Below are 15,871 nucleotides of genomic sequence, written 5' to 3'. Positions count from 1 at the left end.
TCATAATATCACTTTTGTGATGTGCTTTCTGCCTGCTTGGGTGATTGACACTGAAATAAATGAAAGAACATTTAAACTGAGGCCGATTTTTATTTCTGATGTTTTCCTGACTCTTGAATTCTATGCTACACTCCATTGTTTTAGAACAGAAGGTGAACTTATGCCCATGATTTACTCTCCCTCTTGTACTTATGTTATATTGTGTATTTTTCCTTCTCCCACACACTGCTTAAATGCAGATTTGTGCCTTTAACACCTTTCAATTTGCAGGTCACTTCCTCACAGCACAAGGATATTTGTACACTGTATACAACTCTGCATGCATTTTCAAAATGGAAACTAATGGAATCAGGTTCAAACCTGATGGGAGATGCCCATCTCAAAACTATTCAAAATGGGAGCACAGAGTGAACTCACTGCACAGATCCCCATAACCAATTCTCAATTCACAGGAATGAAATATTTCTCTGTGTAGTGTTTATATTTGATTTTTATGATTTTCTGTAATTGTCTCTATATTCCTATACATTGATGACAGAATTCAAATGTGTGAAAATTAAGGAGTAAACATGGGTCTTTTTTTGCTCAGTGAACAGAAGAAGTCTCAGGAGTTAAGAATGTGTGCTGCTTTCATAAAGCCTAGAGTTGTGATCCAAGCATCTACATTCTTTTTTTTTTTTTTTTTTTTTGGTTTTTTGAGACAGGGTCTCTGTGTAGCTTTGCGCCTTTTCCTGGATCTTGCTCTGTAGACCAGGCTGGCCTCGAACTCACAAAGATCCACCCGCCTCTGCCTCCCGAGTGCTGGGATTAAAGGCATGTGCCACCATCGCCCAGCCTCATCTACATTCTTTAACTCGCTGTTACCTGTAACCCCAGGTTTAGTGGATCTGAAATCCTCTTCTGATTTCCACAGGCACTGTACACATGTGTTGAAATTAGACATAACTGCACATAATTTAAAAATAACCAAAAGTAAATCTTAAAAACCCTTTGATGTATTTGTTGATCCACATGCTTTGTGGTTGGTACATGGTCTCAGTATCTCCTGGGCACCATGTGCTAAAAACTTGATTCCCAGTGTTGTGATGTTGAGGTGTAAGAAACATCCCACGTTTTAGCTACCTCTCGATGCCTATCTTTCCAGGTGTGCTCTTTTGAATCACTTCCCCAACTACAGTGATTTTATGTGCTCTGAGGTTTCACTATAGCTGGTCAGATTCATCTGCATACTTGCTACTTTTTTTCAGGAATAACCCAAGCTTCTGAATTTCATTCAAGAGACAAAGAATGGTTAAATAAATGTTTCTTTTTAAATATGAAGTATCATGCATGGATGAACACTGACATGTAGGTCTTCCAAGATATTCTTGTGGTAGTTGTATGAACAATTTCTGTGTATAAATATGTGTGCACGCTTGTCAGTTCACAGGTATTTCAGTTTCAGAATGGACATAAAGAATTTTTACATATTATTCTGTAATTCTCAGGACAGTATATGCTCTTGTTTAAAAACACTGTGTCATTCATAAGTTTTGCTTGGTTAAAAATACATCATTATACTAGCTCTGCCTTGTTTTTCTATTTCTTCTGAAACACCAAGACAGAAGGAAAATATTGTTTCCCTGGATGAGTCCCCAATTGGTTTTACAACAATTTCTCATCCTTGAAATCACATACACACAAGCAACACGAAATGGATTGAGTAGGTTTTATTTATATGTTTATGTGTATAGATGTGTGTGTGTGTGTGTGTGTGTGTGTGTGTGTGTGTGTGTGTTTATAAAGAAAATGATGTCATGAATGCAAGTGGAACTAAGTCAATGGGACATGGAAGGGGTTGGAGAGAGGAAAGGGAAAGGGGAAATGGTATATTTGTATTTAAATTAAAATAAAAATTACTATTTACATCAGAATTGTGTTCAGAGTCAGTACATTTCATCTATTAGTAGAGATTTAATCCACTCATTTAAAGGAAATTATACAGTTGATTTTATTATATAAGTGTTATATTGATCAGTCTGACATTACGTATCCTCACCTCACTCAGATTATCATCTCTCACCCTCCAAGCTGAGTTCCAACTCTCCTGCTTAGTCTGTCAGTTCTTGCTTGTCAGTCACATGAATGCCACAGCAACTCACAATTAAGGTTAGTCACCAGATTAAAAGTCTCAACTAGAGGGTCTTGTTAAGAGTGTGCAGTCAGAAGTACCAGGTATCTGCCTTCCCCTAGCAAAGAGCACTTTCAGAATCTTTTGCAGTGGCTACAGGACTCTGGACATGTGCAATGAACATGTGAAAACTCTCATTAAATGCTTGCGTTGCACATCAACACCAATTGAAGGTTGTAGCACCCAAAACAACAGGGTCCAATTGTATCCCAGCCATCACTTAAAGCAGGTAGGTACCTTCATGTGTTTCAGCAGCTGACCACACATATCTCATAGAACTGATGGTAAGATGTTTGAAATCAACATATAATTGCTGGAGACCTAAGTGCTGATTGATATTTTAGTATTGCATTTAGTAACACAGACATATTAAACCATGGTAACAAACTTTCCCACAAAGTTGGAGGCACCATCCTATCCACTCCCTAAATTTAAAGAACTAACATTACATCTTTTTTGTTGTGATCTCGCAGCTGTGTTACAATGACAGCTCATCTGCACAATTTTATGAAGACTATCATGGAGATATAGTCTAACAGAATTTTCAACTTCCTATTTCAAAATATACCTAATGTGTGCAATGATGGTTATGAAGAGATAAGCAGGCCAGACACTGTAGAATATATCTATAATTCCATCATTTGGGAGGAAGAGGTGTGGGGCGTTTACCCAACCACCCCCACAGTTCCCCAGAGTTTTCTTGAGTGCGAGCAGCAGGAAATATCAGATAGAAGGATTTATTGCGGAGAATATCGAGGAGATAAACAGATAGAAAATAAAGGATAGCCTGAAGAGGGCCTGGAACCTATTCCAACAGCCCCCGACTGTCTCTGCCCCAGGGTTTTTATAGAGACGCCAAGGGGTGGAGCAAAAGACCTCCTCCCCCAGCACAGCCAAGTGCAGACTATTTCAGACACCTGCACTCAGGCCCGTGGTCCTAATCATCCTCTATGTGGACCTGCTGGGTAAAGCCAAGAGGAACCCGAGAACGGGCTCCCACAGGTCCCCCTTTCTTACTATATAAAAAATAACTATCAATGGCTTACAGCAATCTCCAAGCTGTTACACCTCCCAGTGTGAGAGTAGAGGATGATAAAGATGGCATTTCTCTTTTGAATTAGGTCCAAGGTGACTACATGCCTCAAGCCCTTTCTAAACCAAAAACTCTTAAGGCGACTACAACTTAAAGAATCCCTTAGCTTCATCATTACCATTAACAGGTTAACATAAATATTGCTATACATAGCCACAATTTTCTCAATCTTACAACTCAAAGCAAACTCTTAACAGAAACATTTGAATTAGCATATACGGTGCTATATATAGTTAACAATTTTCTTCATCTTACAACTTTAACTCAATCATTTGAATTTTCTTGCTAACAGAACATAGGAAAAACTTTGATGTATTCACAAACAAATATTTCCTTAACTCCACAAAACCAGGGTGCATCATTATCAATAGGGTAAACATGATTTCTGCAAACATAATTCAACCTCATAACTCCTCCTTTTCTTTACAATTTTTTTAAAACAAAATCTCAAACTTAGTTAGAAGAACCCAAACTCATACAATTCCTACAAACCCATATTGAAAAGCAATCTTCTCAATCTAACCATTAACACTTTGAAAACAGCAAAACATCCAAAAGCAATTTCTTAATAAAACTCTTTACACTTTAAAAGTAGTCTCTTAATATACCCCATTTGCATTTCTTACTAACAAAAACATGACATTAATCCACTCAAACAACTTTTGAAATTAGACTAAGGAATATTAACTCTCCCCCTATTCTTTATAATTTAAGCAAACTCTCAAGCCTAGTTAGAAAACCCAAACTTTTCAATTTAAACAGTTCCATTTGTAACACAAAACCAGTTCTGTATGTAATTCCATTTTTACATAAACAGTTCCACAAAACAATTGCATTTTTAAACACAGAACATGAATCACCAGCATATACACATACACAAAACTGCATCTTGATTCTAGGTAGAAACAATAAATTTCTTCATTTAAACAGTTCCATTTTTAAGCCAATTCCAGAAAACAGTTCCTAGGTCATTACTATAAGTAAACTCAAAATTGTCCCATTGCAATGAAATCTCTATTGTTCATTTCATTTCTTAAGTCCCAAAATTCAAATGATAAATTCTGGTATGAGCCTTCCTAATATGAAGAAATCCATAACCAAAATCTTTTTGTAGTTTTATCTCATTTTAAGTTCAAAAAGTTCAAACAAGAAATAAATTCTGGTATTAGGCTTTCACTTCAAAATATGAAGAGATGTTTTTCAACCAAAACTTTTTGCAGTTAACAATTTTTGTTCAAACAAACATCTCTGAACTTTTATTCTCAAGCCAGAGACCTTTTTAGGTACAGTAGTATTCTAAACCGCACCGTTTTTGATGTCAGCTCAGGTTTTTCTGTGTTGCATCGATTTTCCACAGATCTCAGCTGTGAATGCCTTGTACTGGTTCTGGCATCCACCATTCTTAGCGGCTTCTGGAACTTTTGAAAACCACTCAGACTGCCTGCTTTGCAGTCTGCTAGGACACTAAGTTCTGTATCTCAGTTTTTTTCACCATATACATTAAGCATAGACTCACACTCAATATTTATACTTTACAAACTCAATATAACATATCTTACATTTAGACTCACAATCAACATTTACATGTTTTTACAAACTCACATATAACATATTAACATCTACTTATTTATACTCCTTAAGGAAACTATAGAACTACTTTAGCAAATATATTTATTACTTATTCATTCCATCTTATTCTTATTTAAACTTACATTTACAACTAGCATCTTTACTTCTTAAAGCTTATTACTACATGTCTTAAGACTACTTAGATATTTCTTGCGAGCTTATATTCTTAAAGGAACTCTATAGATCTATTTTACAAACTTATATAGGGCTACCATTAGCATATATTTAGCTTAGCAAACACCCAAAGTTTTCTTAACACAGATCTAACAAAAGAATTTTTACAAACTCACATATCTTATTTTCAACTTTTTCTACTTCTTACTCTTAATTATTATCTCTATCTCTATTAGAAAGATTCTCTTAACTAGACAGGAAGTACATACATCATTTCTAAAGTTTAAAGTTTATAGTCAGCTTTGTTATAAAGCACTGGGATTTAGTGAGTATTGTTGTTATAGAATTGTGATAGTTGTTGCTAGGGGACTATAACCTTCCCAGGATGACACCACACTCCAAAGTTGTCAGTTCTCTCAGCCGTTCCAGACCGGCAGAGATGCACTGTCAGCGGTAGACAGTTTTTAACTAGAGGCTGTCCCTTCACCCAAATTCATAATAGTTCCACTAAGTGCTTCAATTCAGACAAATGTTTCTATTACAGCAGTACTTTTGGTTTGTTCTACTGAAAAACTTCACTTCAGGCTGAGGGTGAAATTACCATATTTAGCTGCTGTAAAGCTCTTTGCCAAATACTGCACAGCTATTAGGTGATATAAAATATTTTTCTAAAGAAGCTAGTAAAGCCACAAGTGGCACAGCTTTGATCTGTAGTTAGTATTTTCACTTCATTAGCTTTAACTCCTGATGTTATTAGCAGCTGTAATATTTAGCATTGATTTTTATAAGGAACTTTCAGGTGAAGCAACTCTTTTGTAAGACAGCTAGATTTTCTGAAGTTTGTTTCCCATCTATAAAGCAGTCATTTCTTTTTGAATGCCTGTTTCTTATCCCCTTAATTAGATTTGCAAAGGAATCACTCATTGCAGGCTGTTTATTCAAGAGGTAAATAATTTTTAATTTCACATAAGTTTCTTCATATCTAAGACAACGTTCAGTGTATAAACTGCTCTCTCTTGCTTTCTTAAGGATTTTAAAGTGGTTTGTTTGCTCTTAAAGGTAGCTTTTTGTCATCCAACTACCGTAAAAACTTTGCACAACTATTAGGGTAAATAAGGCATTTTACCAATAGCACCTAGTTCTGCATCCTTTCAATTTTTCATTGGAACTGACACTTAAAATCTTAGATGATTTTCCTCCTTATTCTTTTAAAAGCTTTATTTTAAGTTTACCATGAATGTATTTTCGAGCTGACAAGTGTTTCAGGGCAATGTCGCCATCTTTAGCGGAAAAAAAAACTACCTTTTCCCAGAATGCATTTCCCTTATATCAGTCCATAATATCAGTCCCTTATATCAGTCCCTTATATAATTTCCCATAGTTCTTTTCGGGTCTGAGAGTCAACTGGTTCTTTTACCAGACTTGCTTACAAATTCTTGCCCGGGAGGTTTGAACAAAGTTTTTTGCTTTTGCAATGGGAGATTTGAACAAACATTTTACATTTTCAACTATGGGACATTGGAGATTCCTATTCTCTCCTCAGCTGGCTTCAACAGGTGTCTCTCCTTCATTTGACTCTGGCCCCCAAATCAGAACTGCACCTGCCTCATTAGCGCGCATTGAGGTGGGCAATTTCTGATAGCAACTTTCCTTGGGGTTTGTGCTTGCCTTAGCCAGTCAGTGAAAAACAAGATCATGTACAACAGCTTTTCCATAGCTCCTTCAGAAGAGATTTTTCTCCCACTGATTTTTTTCTCATTTTGCTTGTTCCTTCCCCCCCAGATGCAGAGCTTCAGGTATCTGTCTGGGGCTCTGTACCTCTGCTAGCTGCTTTTGGAGGTAGGGGCTTTTGTTTTCTCCCCCCAAATCTGCCTCAAATTCTAGCAGCTTTTTCAGGTCATACATTTTCTGGGGAGGATTATGTCCCTTCTCTGTTTCTTCAGAGTATTTCTCCCAGACAGTTCCCAGTTTGGTCTCAGTTTATCCCCTCTACCCTAGAAACAGTTTTCGACACTACAGTGGTGGCTTTCCCTGCTACTGAAGGTAGGGGGTTTTTGTCCATTTGTTTTCAGGGTCTGTGTGGTTTACGTACAGACTGAAAATCTAACAAGGGAGGTTTTTGCCATCTCTAAACTCCCATTAGGACAGGTGTTTTTTCCCTCAGGCTTTTCACCTGACCAGTCCCCCAGTGGGTTGCATTTGCTTGTCTGGGTGCTCAAGGACAGAGCTTATGCCAGAGGCAATCACCCCTTAGGGCCACACTCCCTCATTTCACAGGAGTCAGTTGAAACAAAGCTTTTCTCAAAGAGGTGCTTTCTCTGACAGAAAAGAAAGCTTTACTCCTGGATAGTTCTGTTCTGCCCTGGCTGGGCTCTTTCCCCAGACAGCGTTCTGACTCAGCAGCACAACTGCTTCAGACACAGTTCATCTTTACTGTTTTCTCAGAAAGGTCCTTACTCTGATAGGAAAGCTTTTCTCAGATTTCTTTTTGCAGCTGTGGACCTATCAACCCGGGACTTGTAGGAAAGTGGACAACTGTGCCGTTCCCACTGGCTTTAGCTTTGTTCATTGGCAATCTTCCCCTGGGTCCTGCACCTTCCTGCCTCAGCTCTGTGCTCCAGGAAGTTTACCACTGCAGGAACCCTAGTATCCCCGAAATGCACTCCAACTCAGACACGCTAGCCAGCCGCCTCTGGGTTTTTGCTCAGAAGCGAGGATACAATGCTAAAAGTTTGCATGCTTCAGGGGATCTTTGCTTTAGGAAGATTAGGAACACCTTTTCATTCTGAAAAACTCACTCAGAAACAAAACCCTTAATGCCTCAGCTCAGCTGTAACTGAAAAGCTTGGCTTTTTTGCTTTTCTCAGGTAAAGTTTCCCGCCCTTTTGGGCTCTCTGTAGCTCTTCACCCATACTCTCCCAAGCGTTTCCCTCAGGGTACTCTGACCCACTGTCTTTTACTAGCTTGAAGAGACAGAGATTAGAAGAGGTTTTTAGGAACCTGTCCCTGCCTCCTGCATTGCAGGGAGGATTGTTAAAGCTTCAAAACTTAGAGAGGTTTTACTGTCTTAAGAAGTTTGTTTTCCCTTAGAACTAATCACAGGTGGTCCCCATACTAATATCTTCAGGTGATTCTAATTTTTGTCCTTCTGAGAGAGAAAGTTAAAGGCTTTAGTTTTTAAGTTTGAGAGCTTTTAGTTTGAGAAAGATTAAGGCTTTTTAGAGAGATTTTCCTCCCCAAGTTTTCCAAGGAAACCTTTATAGTTTAAGAGAAAGATTTTTTTTTCCCAAAAGAGAAAGACCAACTTTTCCCAAAACTTCCCAACTTTAAACTTTGGCTTTTTACACCCCCATTTTTGCCTCAGGGAGAAATCACTTTCTCCTGCTGCTTGGACTTAGCATTTCAGCTGTCCCCAGGTCAAAAAGCTTCCATAGGAAACTTTTTCTTCCCCATAAGCTCAAAGAAGAGCTTTTTTACTACCCGTAAAGCCCAAAGAAAGATTTTTTCCCCCAGTTTGCATTCAGAGCTCCCAAAGTTAGAAAATTGAAGAGTTTTTCTGTCTAGTTGCCTTGCTTATTTTTTCCTACACAATCTTACACTTCTAAGTTTTTCCTACACTATTTTATTACCCTATGCCTTATACTTATTTTTCACAGATAGAAATTGAGAAAGGGATAGAAGATAGAAAATTTTGACAGAAGAGAATTTCGCTGCAGCATCAGACATCCTTCCAGTCTGCTTTCCTTTTCTCTCGAGGATAAAACCCCTGCCTTTCAATAATATATATATATATTATTTTCCATAACACCAGCATGCCTTTCCACTGGCAGGGTTGACCCACACTTTCACCAAAAACTCTGTAATAAAACTATTATTTTCCTTTATCTTTAGTCCCTATTACTTTGTCTTTAGTCCCTGTTTGTTTGTCTTTATTCCCCCCTTTTTTTAGTCCCCCCTTTTTTTCTTTAGTCCCTTTTTTTTTCTTTTTTCTTTAGTCCCTGTTCATGGCGCCATTCTGTGGGGCGTTTACCCAAGCACCCCCACAGTTCCCCAGAGTTTTCATGAGTACGAGCAGCAGGAAATATTAGATAGAAGGATTTATTGTGGAGAATATCGTGGAGATAAACAAATAGAAAATAAAGGATAGCCTCGAGAGGGCCTGGAACCTATTCCAACGGGCCCCGACTGTCTCTGCCCCCAGCACAGCCAAGTGCAGACCATCTCAGACACCTGCACTCAGGCCCGTGGTCCTAATCATCCTCTATGCAGACCTGCTGGGTGAAGCCACGAGGAACCCGAGAATGGGCTCCCACAAAGAGGCAGGAGGATTTCAGTGAGTTTGAGATTAGCAGGCTCAAAAGTATGAGTTCTAGTACAGCCATCTATGTAGAGAGACACTGTCTCAAAAGCAAGCAATCAACAACAACAGAAACAGTAAAACAGAGCATTAAGCAGAATCTGAGATGACAAGAGTCTTATTTCTAGATCTACGTTGTCAATATCTATTTTTCTACTTTTGAAATACAGGAACAGCGGAATACACAAAATGCTTCCTTACAAGTATGAGAAGATAAGTTTGGATAACTAGCACACCTGAAAAAGTTGAGTGTGTTGAAGAGGGTAAAAAGAATATACAATTTGTGAATTAGAGTTAGGCAAAAATTACTGAAATCACTAGAAAGCAAGGTGAGAAAATCAGCATGCCCCTGGTTCATTGGTAGATCTTGCCTGAAAAAATACATTGGTAAGTGATAGAGGAAACACATACATCATATATATGGCCTCAAATTGTACACCTACAGACACCTACATATGCTCAAGTACAAACACAGAAAATCACACACACACACACACAAACACTTGTAAACACATACACATGAATATTTTTAAAGTAGTTAGATGCCACACATTGTCTTCTTTTGGACAAGAATTGAATGGCAAGAATATGTTTAATATCACAAATAAATCATGATGTATATGATTACTTTACAATTAATATGAAATTATTCACGAACTGAATACTTGCCTGGTAGATTAAATTGTGAATTAAAAATGGGCTCAATTGGATAATGAAAGTGTTATCTAAACTCATAAAATAATTTATTAATTAGTTGGAAAAAAAACAGACCATGTTTATAAAAACAAAAAGACAAAAAAAAGTTATTCTGAACCTGACCCAGGTTATGGAAATCTAGAATGAGTGAGTGGACGTGTGGGAGAGAAGGTCCTGGTCAAAGTGCTTAATAATGAGGAAGACAGAGTAATAAAATATGAAAATATTTAATGGTAATAAAATGTGTAAACATATATCACATGAAACTTCAATGTCCAAATATCAATAAAGATAGAGACAGGGGGCACAAAAACCATCCAGGAGAAGAAAGAGAGAATATACCCAGGATGCCATATATATCGTATGAAACGATAAAAAATCCACTTTGAAGCAAACAAAATAAACTCACTAAGTAGAGAGAGGTCTTAATTTGCTTATTACTCTGACAAGCACTGTGGATACACAAACTTGGGAAAGAATTGGTTTGTTTTATCTTACAGCTTATAATCCATTGCAAAGTAAAATCAGTACAGTTAATCAAGGTAGGAACCTAGAGGCAGAAACCAAAGAAGTAATGAAGGAACACCACTTAGAGGGTTGTAGCCTATGAATCTTTCAGCCTGCTTTGTTATAAAACCTAAGGCCACCTGCCCACAGTAGGTACCACGCCTAATGGGCTGAGTCCTTACAGATAAATCGTTAATCATTAAAATGGAACACATAATTGCCTGCAGGCAATCTGAGGGAAGCATTTTCACAACTGTGTTTCCCTCTTCCCAGATGATCAGAGCTTCTGTCAAACCACCACCAACAACAAAAATCTCAATAAACTTGGCAGTAGAAGGGACATGAAAGTCAAGTGGATGACAAGGGAGGAAAGAGGAAGACAGAGCAGAGGGATGGTGAAACATTCGAAAGTTCAACAATGGTAAGTCAAGTGACAGTGTAACATACTAGGGCTTCATACCAGTCTACAGAGAATGCAATTCAACCTGAAAGTGATATGCCTATTTTTGTCATAAAGGTGACATTTTTCTCAAAGTTAAAATGTGATTTTTTTCAAGGTCATGTAACACAAATCAATGGAAGATTAAAGGTTTTACAGAAAAATATTGAGTCTTATATGAGGGATGCTTGTAAGCACATCTGCAATCTCAAAACAGTGGAAGCTGAAGTGCATGATACTTGAGTTCTAGTACATTTTTTCAAGCAATCCAACCTGAAATAAAAGGAATTTCAACAACATAGCAAGCAGAAGACATTCCTTAATTTAGAAATATTTTTATAAAGGGACAAAAGCAGTATATTCTGAGATTGCCCTCTAGTACAGCTCTGTATTCTTTAATACACATGGCATTATCACTGTGTCACATAGAAGCGGTGATGACCCCTGAGTTAGATCTTCAAGTTTCCCTCATGGAAGATTTTGGCAGTACTTAGTAACTCTCAGGTCTCATGAGCCACTTGTGGTCCTTAAAGAGATGTTCAGCACCACCTTCACATTCCTAAAGATTTTAATGCTAGTGACCCACTGGGCTGGGGCATCTCAGGTGTCTGCACCCAAGGTAGCATTTTAAGTTCAACACAACTGTCTTTGAGTCATTTCTGTTCCCATATCTAATCCTCATCCATCTTCTTGTAAGTAACACAAATAAAACTCATTGGTTCAGCAAGTTGGACTTCAGTGTTCTCCAACTGTCTGTTATCAGTTCTCTGTTTAGAGTAAGTAGAAATTTACTACCTCTCCCCAAGAATAGTGTCTCACAACAATATTTACTACTGAAAGACACTGTAGTAAGGAAGATATTGCCAAAGATTAGTCATCACTGTTACAGTATTCGATGCCAATTTTCCAAGGTAGAAGAGGACTACTTTCACAAGACAGTTGAGAAGTAAATTAAGGGTCCTGTAACAGCCTGGATATAGGAGGCACCTGTATGTTACACTCCTTCCACCCCAACTCCATTTTCTGGGAAGTCTTCCTTTTTGTGTGGACTCAAGGTGCACATAGATATATGACCCTGTCTCTTCTCTCCATATTTACTCTTTTTCCTACTAAAGCCTGCTTGCAGAAGCACTTACTTCAGCCACACATTCACTCACTGAGAACCACACCTTTTTGTGAAGACTTGCTCCTCTAGATCTTTCCCAAAGCCCCATTCATCCTTCCCTCTTAGCTCATGTCCATCTCTTTCTGCCACCTGTTGGGGTTTCTACTGCTTTTAAGAGACACCATGACTATGGCAATACTTATTAAGGAAAACAACTAATTGACACCATAGCTTACAGTTTCAGATGTTCAGTCTATTATTATCATGAGGAGAAACATGTCACTGTGCAGACAGACATGGTACTATTGTAGTAGCTGAGAATCCTACATCTTGCAGGCAACAGGTAATTGACTGAGACACTGGGATGTATCCTGAGCACAGGAATCTCAAAGCCCACCCCCACAGTGATACACATTATCCAATAAGGCCATATCCACTCCAGCAAAGCCACACCTCCTAATAGTGCCACTTCCTATGAGATTATGGGATCCAGTTACATTCAAACTACCACATTCCACTTCCTGGTTCCCATAAGCTTGTTACAATATCATAATGCAAAATGCATTTAGTCCAACTTAAAAAGTCCCCATAGCCTGTGAGAGTCACAACAATGTTTCAAAGTTCAAAGTCTTTTCTGAGAATCATGCATTCTCTTAACTGTAATCACTGTAAAAATAAAAACCAAAAAGCTTATCACATGCTTCCAACCTAAAATGGTACAAGGTATACATTACCATTTCAAAATTCAGAGAAGGGAGCATAGCAAGAAAATACTGGACCAAAGCAAGACTGAAAACCAGCTGGGCACACTCCAAGCGGTGCATCTCCATGTCTGATGTCAAAATGCTTTTCAGATCTCCCAATCCATTCAGCTTTGATGACTGCAACACACTTCTTTCTTTTAGGATGGTGCCACTCCCTGTTAGCAGCTCTCCTTGGCATGTTTCCCATGACTCTGGCATCTCTAACATCTTGGCGTCTCTAAGGCAACATAGACTTCAACCTCACAGCTTCATGCAATGGCCTCTTTTTTAGGCCAACATTCAGGGACACCCCTGGCACATATCTGGTGTGCCCCACCAAACCTGGTTGTAAGATTTTCTTTAGTTCTTTTTCATAAGTTGGAAACATAGCTAGGTAGCTTAAGTCCTGGTTAAGTACTTCATCAAAGATAGTAGGGGGATTCTAGAATCTCAGAGGTAAATGGGTCCAACTCAGTGTCCCCAGTATTACCATTTCAGGATTGAATCATTTGTATGCAAATACAGAATGAATTAATTTTGAGAGAAGAATGCATCTTTTAAATCCAGCTACTTACGCTTGAGTAGCAGCATACTGAGTAGAGTGTATGGTTTTGAAATGATAGTTGAATAATTTCTATTGACATATTCACCACCCTCAAGTCTTGTACATGTCTGTAGAATTGGTCCCTAGCTGTTGAATGAATATTAATTGAATTTTAGGCTGAATGGCATGGACTGAGTATCCTTGCCTCAAGGAGGCATCTCATGTTGGTCCTGATTCCTTCTCTGGCCTCTGAACTAATAGGGAACTGTCTAACCCAGATGGCCATAGTCCCTGACATCAGCTGTGTTAGTCCTGAGTACACATGCTTTGCCAGGGCAGGAGAGATAATCTTCAGCCCTGATAGTAGGAAGATCCTTTTTATCAATTTCCTCTTCTAGGTCTTGGGTTAGGACTTAGAGAAGGATATATTCCTCCCTCAAAGGGCAGATGACGATTAAGATTGTGGCAAAATTTCTTATTCATAGCTTAGGTTCTTCATCTGAACCCAGGAATAAAACAGTTATTTGGAGCTCCTCCAAGGTGACCTCACCCCAGCAAGGCAAAGAGACATTTAGAAATGAAAATGAATGAATTTGGTTTCAATTTTTTTTTCTTAAGTCAATAGTCCATTATGTAGGCCCCACTGGGAAGGAAGAGCTTGCCCAAAGCATTTACCATTAAAAATTTCACTTGTAGCCATAAAACATGATCCTTAACCTCTTAACATACATGCTGGCAGTATTTACTGGACTGAATTTATTCCTAGATATCCTACTGCTTTCAAAATGGCTAAAATTATGGCCTCTGTTGGTGTCCATATTTTAGCTTGCAAACATTATTTCCACAATGACAATATCCTGTCTTTGTTTCAAATATCAGTTCCCCAAATTCTTTTTCCAGGGTTTCTAAATAAAACAAATGTTCATGCTGACGGCCCATTGATGACATACATATTGCTTAATTTGCTATGCATACTGCATGTTCTAATACTCAGTATATAACGTGAACTTGTGTGCAAAGGCTGCCTGTTTTCCTGAATCTGACTCTAATTTGAAGGCTTTTGCCCTCCAGACCACCTGCATTTACTAACAAAGCACATTGGACTGGGTCAGAAAATTTTCTTCTCTTTTGTTTTTGAGGTTATAATTTAATTATACGTTTCACCCTTCCATTTTGTACCTCCAAAATCCCCCAATAAGTCCCCCCTTCAAGATCACTACCTCAGTTTCACTGTTATTTAATGCTTATTTGTATATGAATACATATATGTAAATATAACCGGTTGAAAACATATAATGCTACCTTTATGAATTATTCAGGACTGACCACTTAGGAGAATCTACAGATACATAGCAAGTGATAGACTAGCACAATACTTAATAATCAATAAATATTTTTCCTTACACACATTTGTCCTTATATGATACCATGTCCTTCATTGCTCATCAAAGAAACTTCTTTTTGCAACACAGAGAGAGATCATTATAGAAAACAACAACCAATCAAAATTTAGAGTACTAGATCCTGATACCAATAGATACATCTACCAAACTATCCCACAGTTAAGGCTTAGGGAGTATTGAAGAGGAAGGGATGAAAAAAATTGAAAAAGCCAGAGGATCATGACTTTTGCTGTGAGACTGTGTCTCATAGTAATCTCAGAAGTTACATTCATTAAATCTCATCAACATAATTGTCAACTGGTGAGCTTAACAATAATTATATCAATAAATATAGGAAATTGGAAAAAGAAAATCCCATCAGGCTTCAAACCAACACAAAAATCTATAGGCAACTGAGGAAGGCTAGGAAAAGGAGAGGTTGCTTTAACTGAGAAGAGCACACTGATTGATTGTCCATTACTATACAGTGTATTTTCTTAGGCATCCAAAGGTTGATTTATATTTATATACATAAATTTATGCGTACATTATGTCTGTATTCATTTTTAAACACCTGACATACATATGATGCCTAAAGAATAAAGGAGGGGGCATGGAATCCAATGGAAACGGAGTTAGAGATGTTTGAAGTCATCAAGTAAGTACTGGAATATGAACTTGGTTTCTGTGAAGGTGTTAGAAGTGCTCTCAACTGCAGAGCCAGTCCTCCAGTTCCTATGTACTATTTTGATGTGTGGTCAATAACAGGGATTGGGCTGATTCTATAGGATGTATATGCAGACAGCAGATTCCCAAAAAGACAGTGTGTGTGTGTGTGTGTGTGTGTGTGTGTGTGTGTGTGTGTGTGACAGAAGAGAGAGAGAGAGAGAGAGAGAGAGAGAGAGAGAGAGAGAGAGAGAGAGAGAGAGAGGGAGAGAGCAGAGAAGCACTGTGAGTTGCTGAGACAGAGCTACAAGGTTCAGATTAGAGAGCCTTGACCTGAATCTGTATCCAGAGCTGAGTAACCAGAAGAAGGAAGATGAACCCCCACCATACACACACAGAGCACTTCACTACAGGAACCACTCCATT

Source organism: Peromyscus eremicus, chromosome 1, assembly GCF_949786415.1.
Source record: "Peromyscus eremicus chromosome 1, PerEre_H2_v1, whole genome shotgun sequence".
Classification (NCBI taxonomy): Eukaryota; Metazoa; Chordata; class Mammalia; order Rodentia; family Cricetidae; genus Peromyscus; species Peromyscus eremicus.
This window is presented reverse-complemented; position numbering follows the sequence as displayed.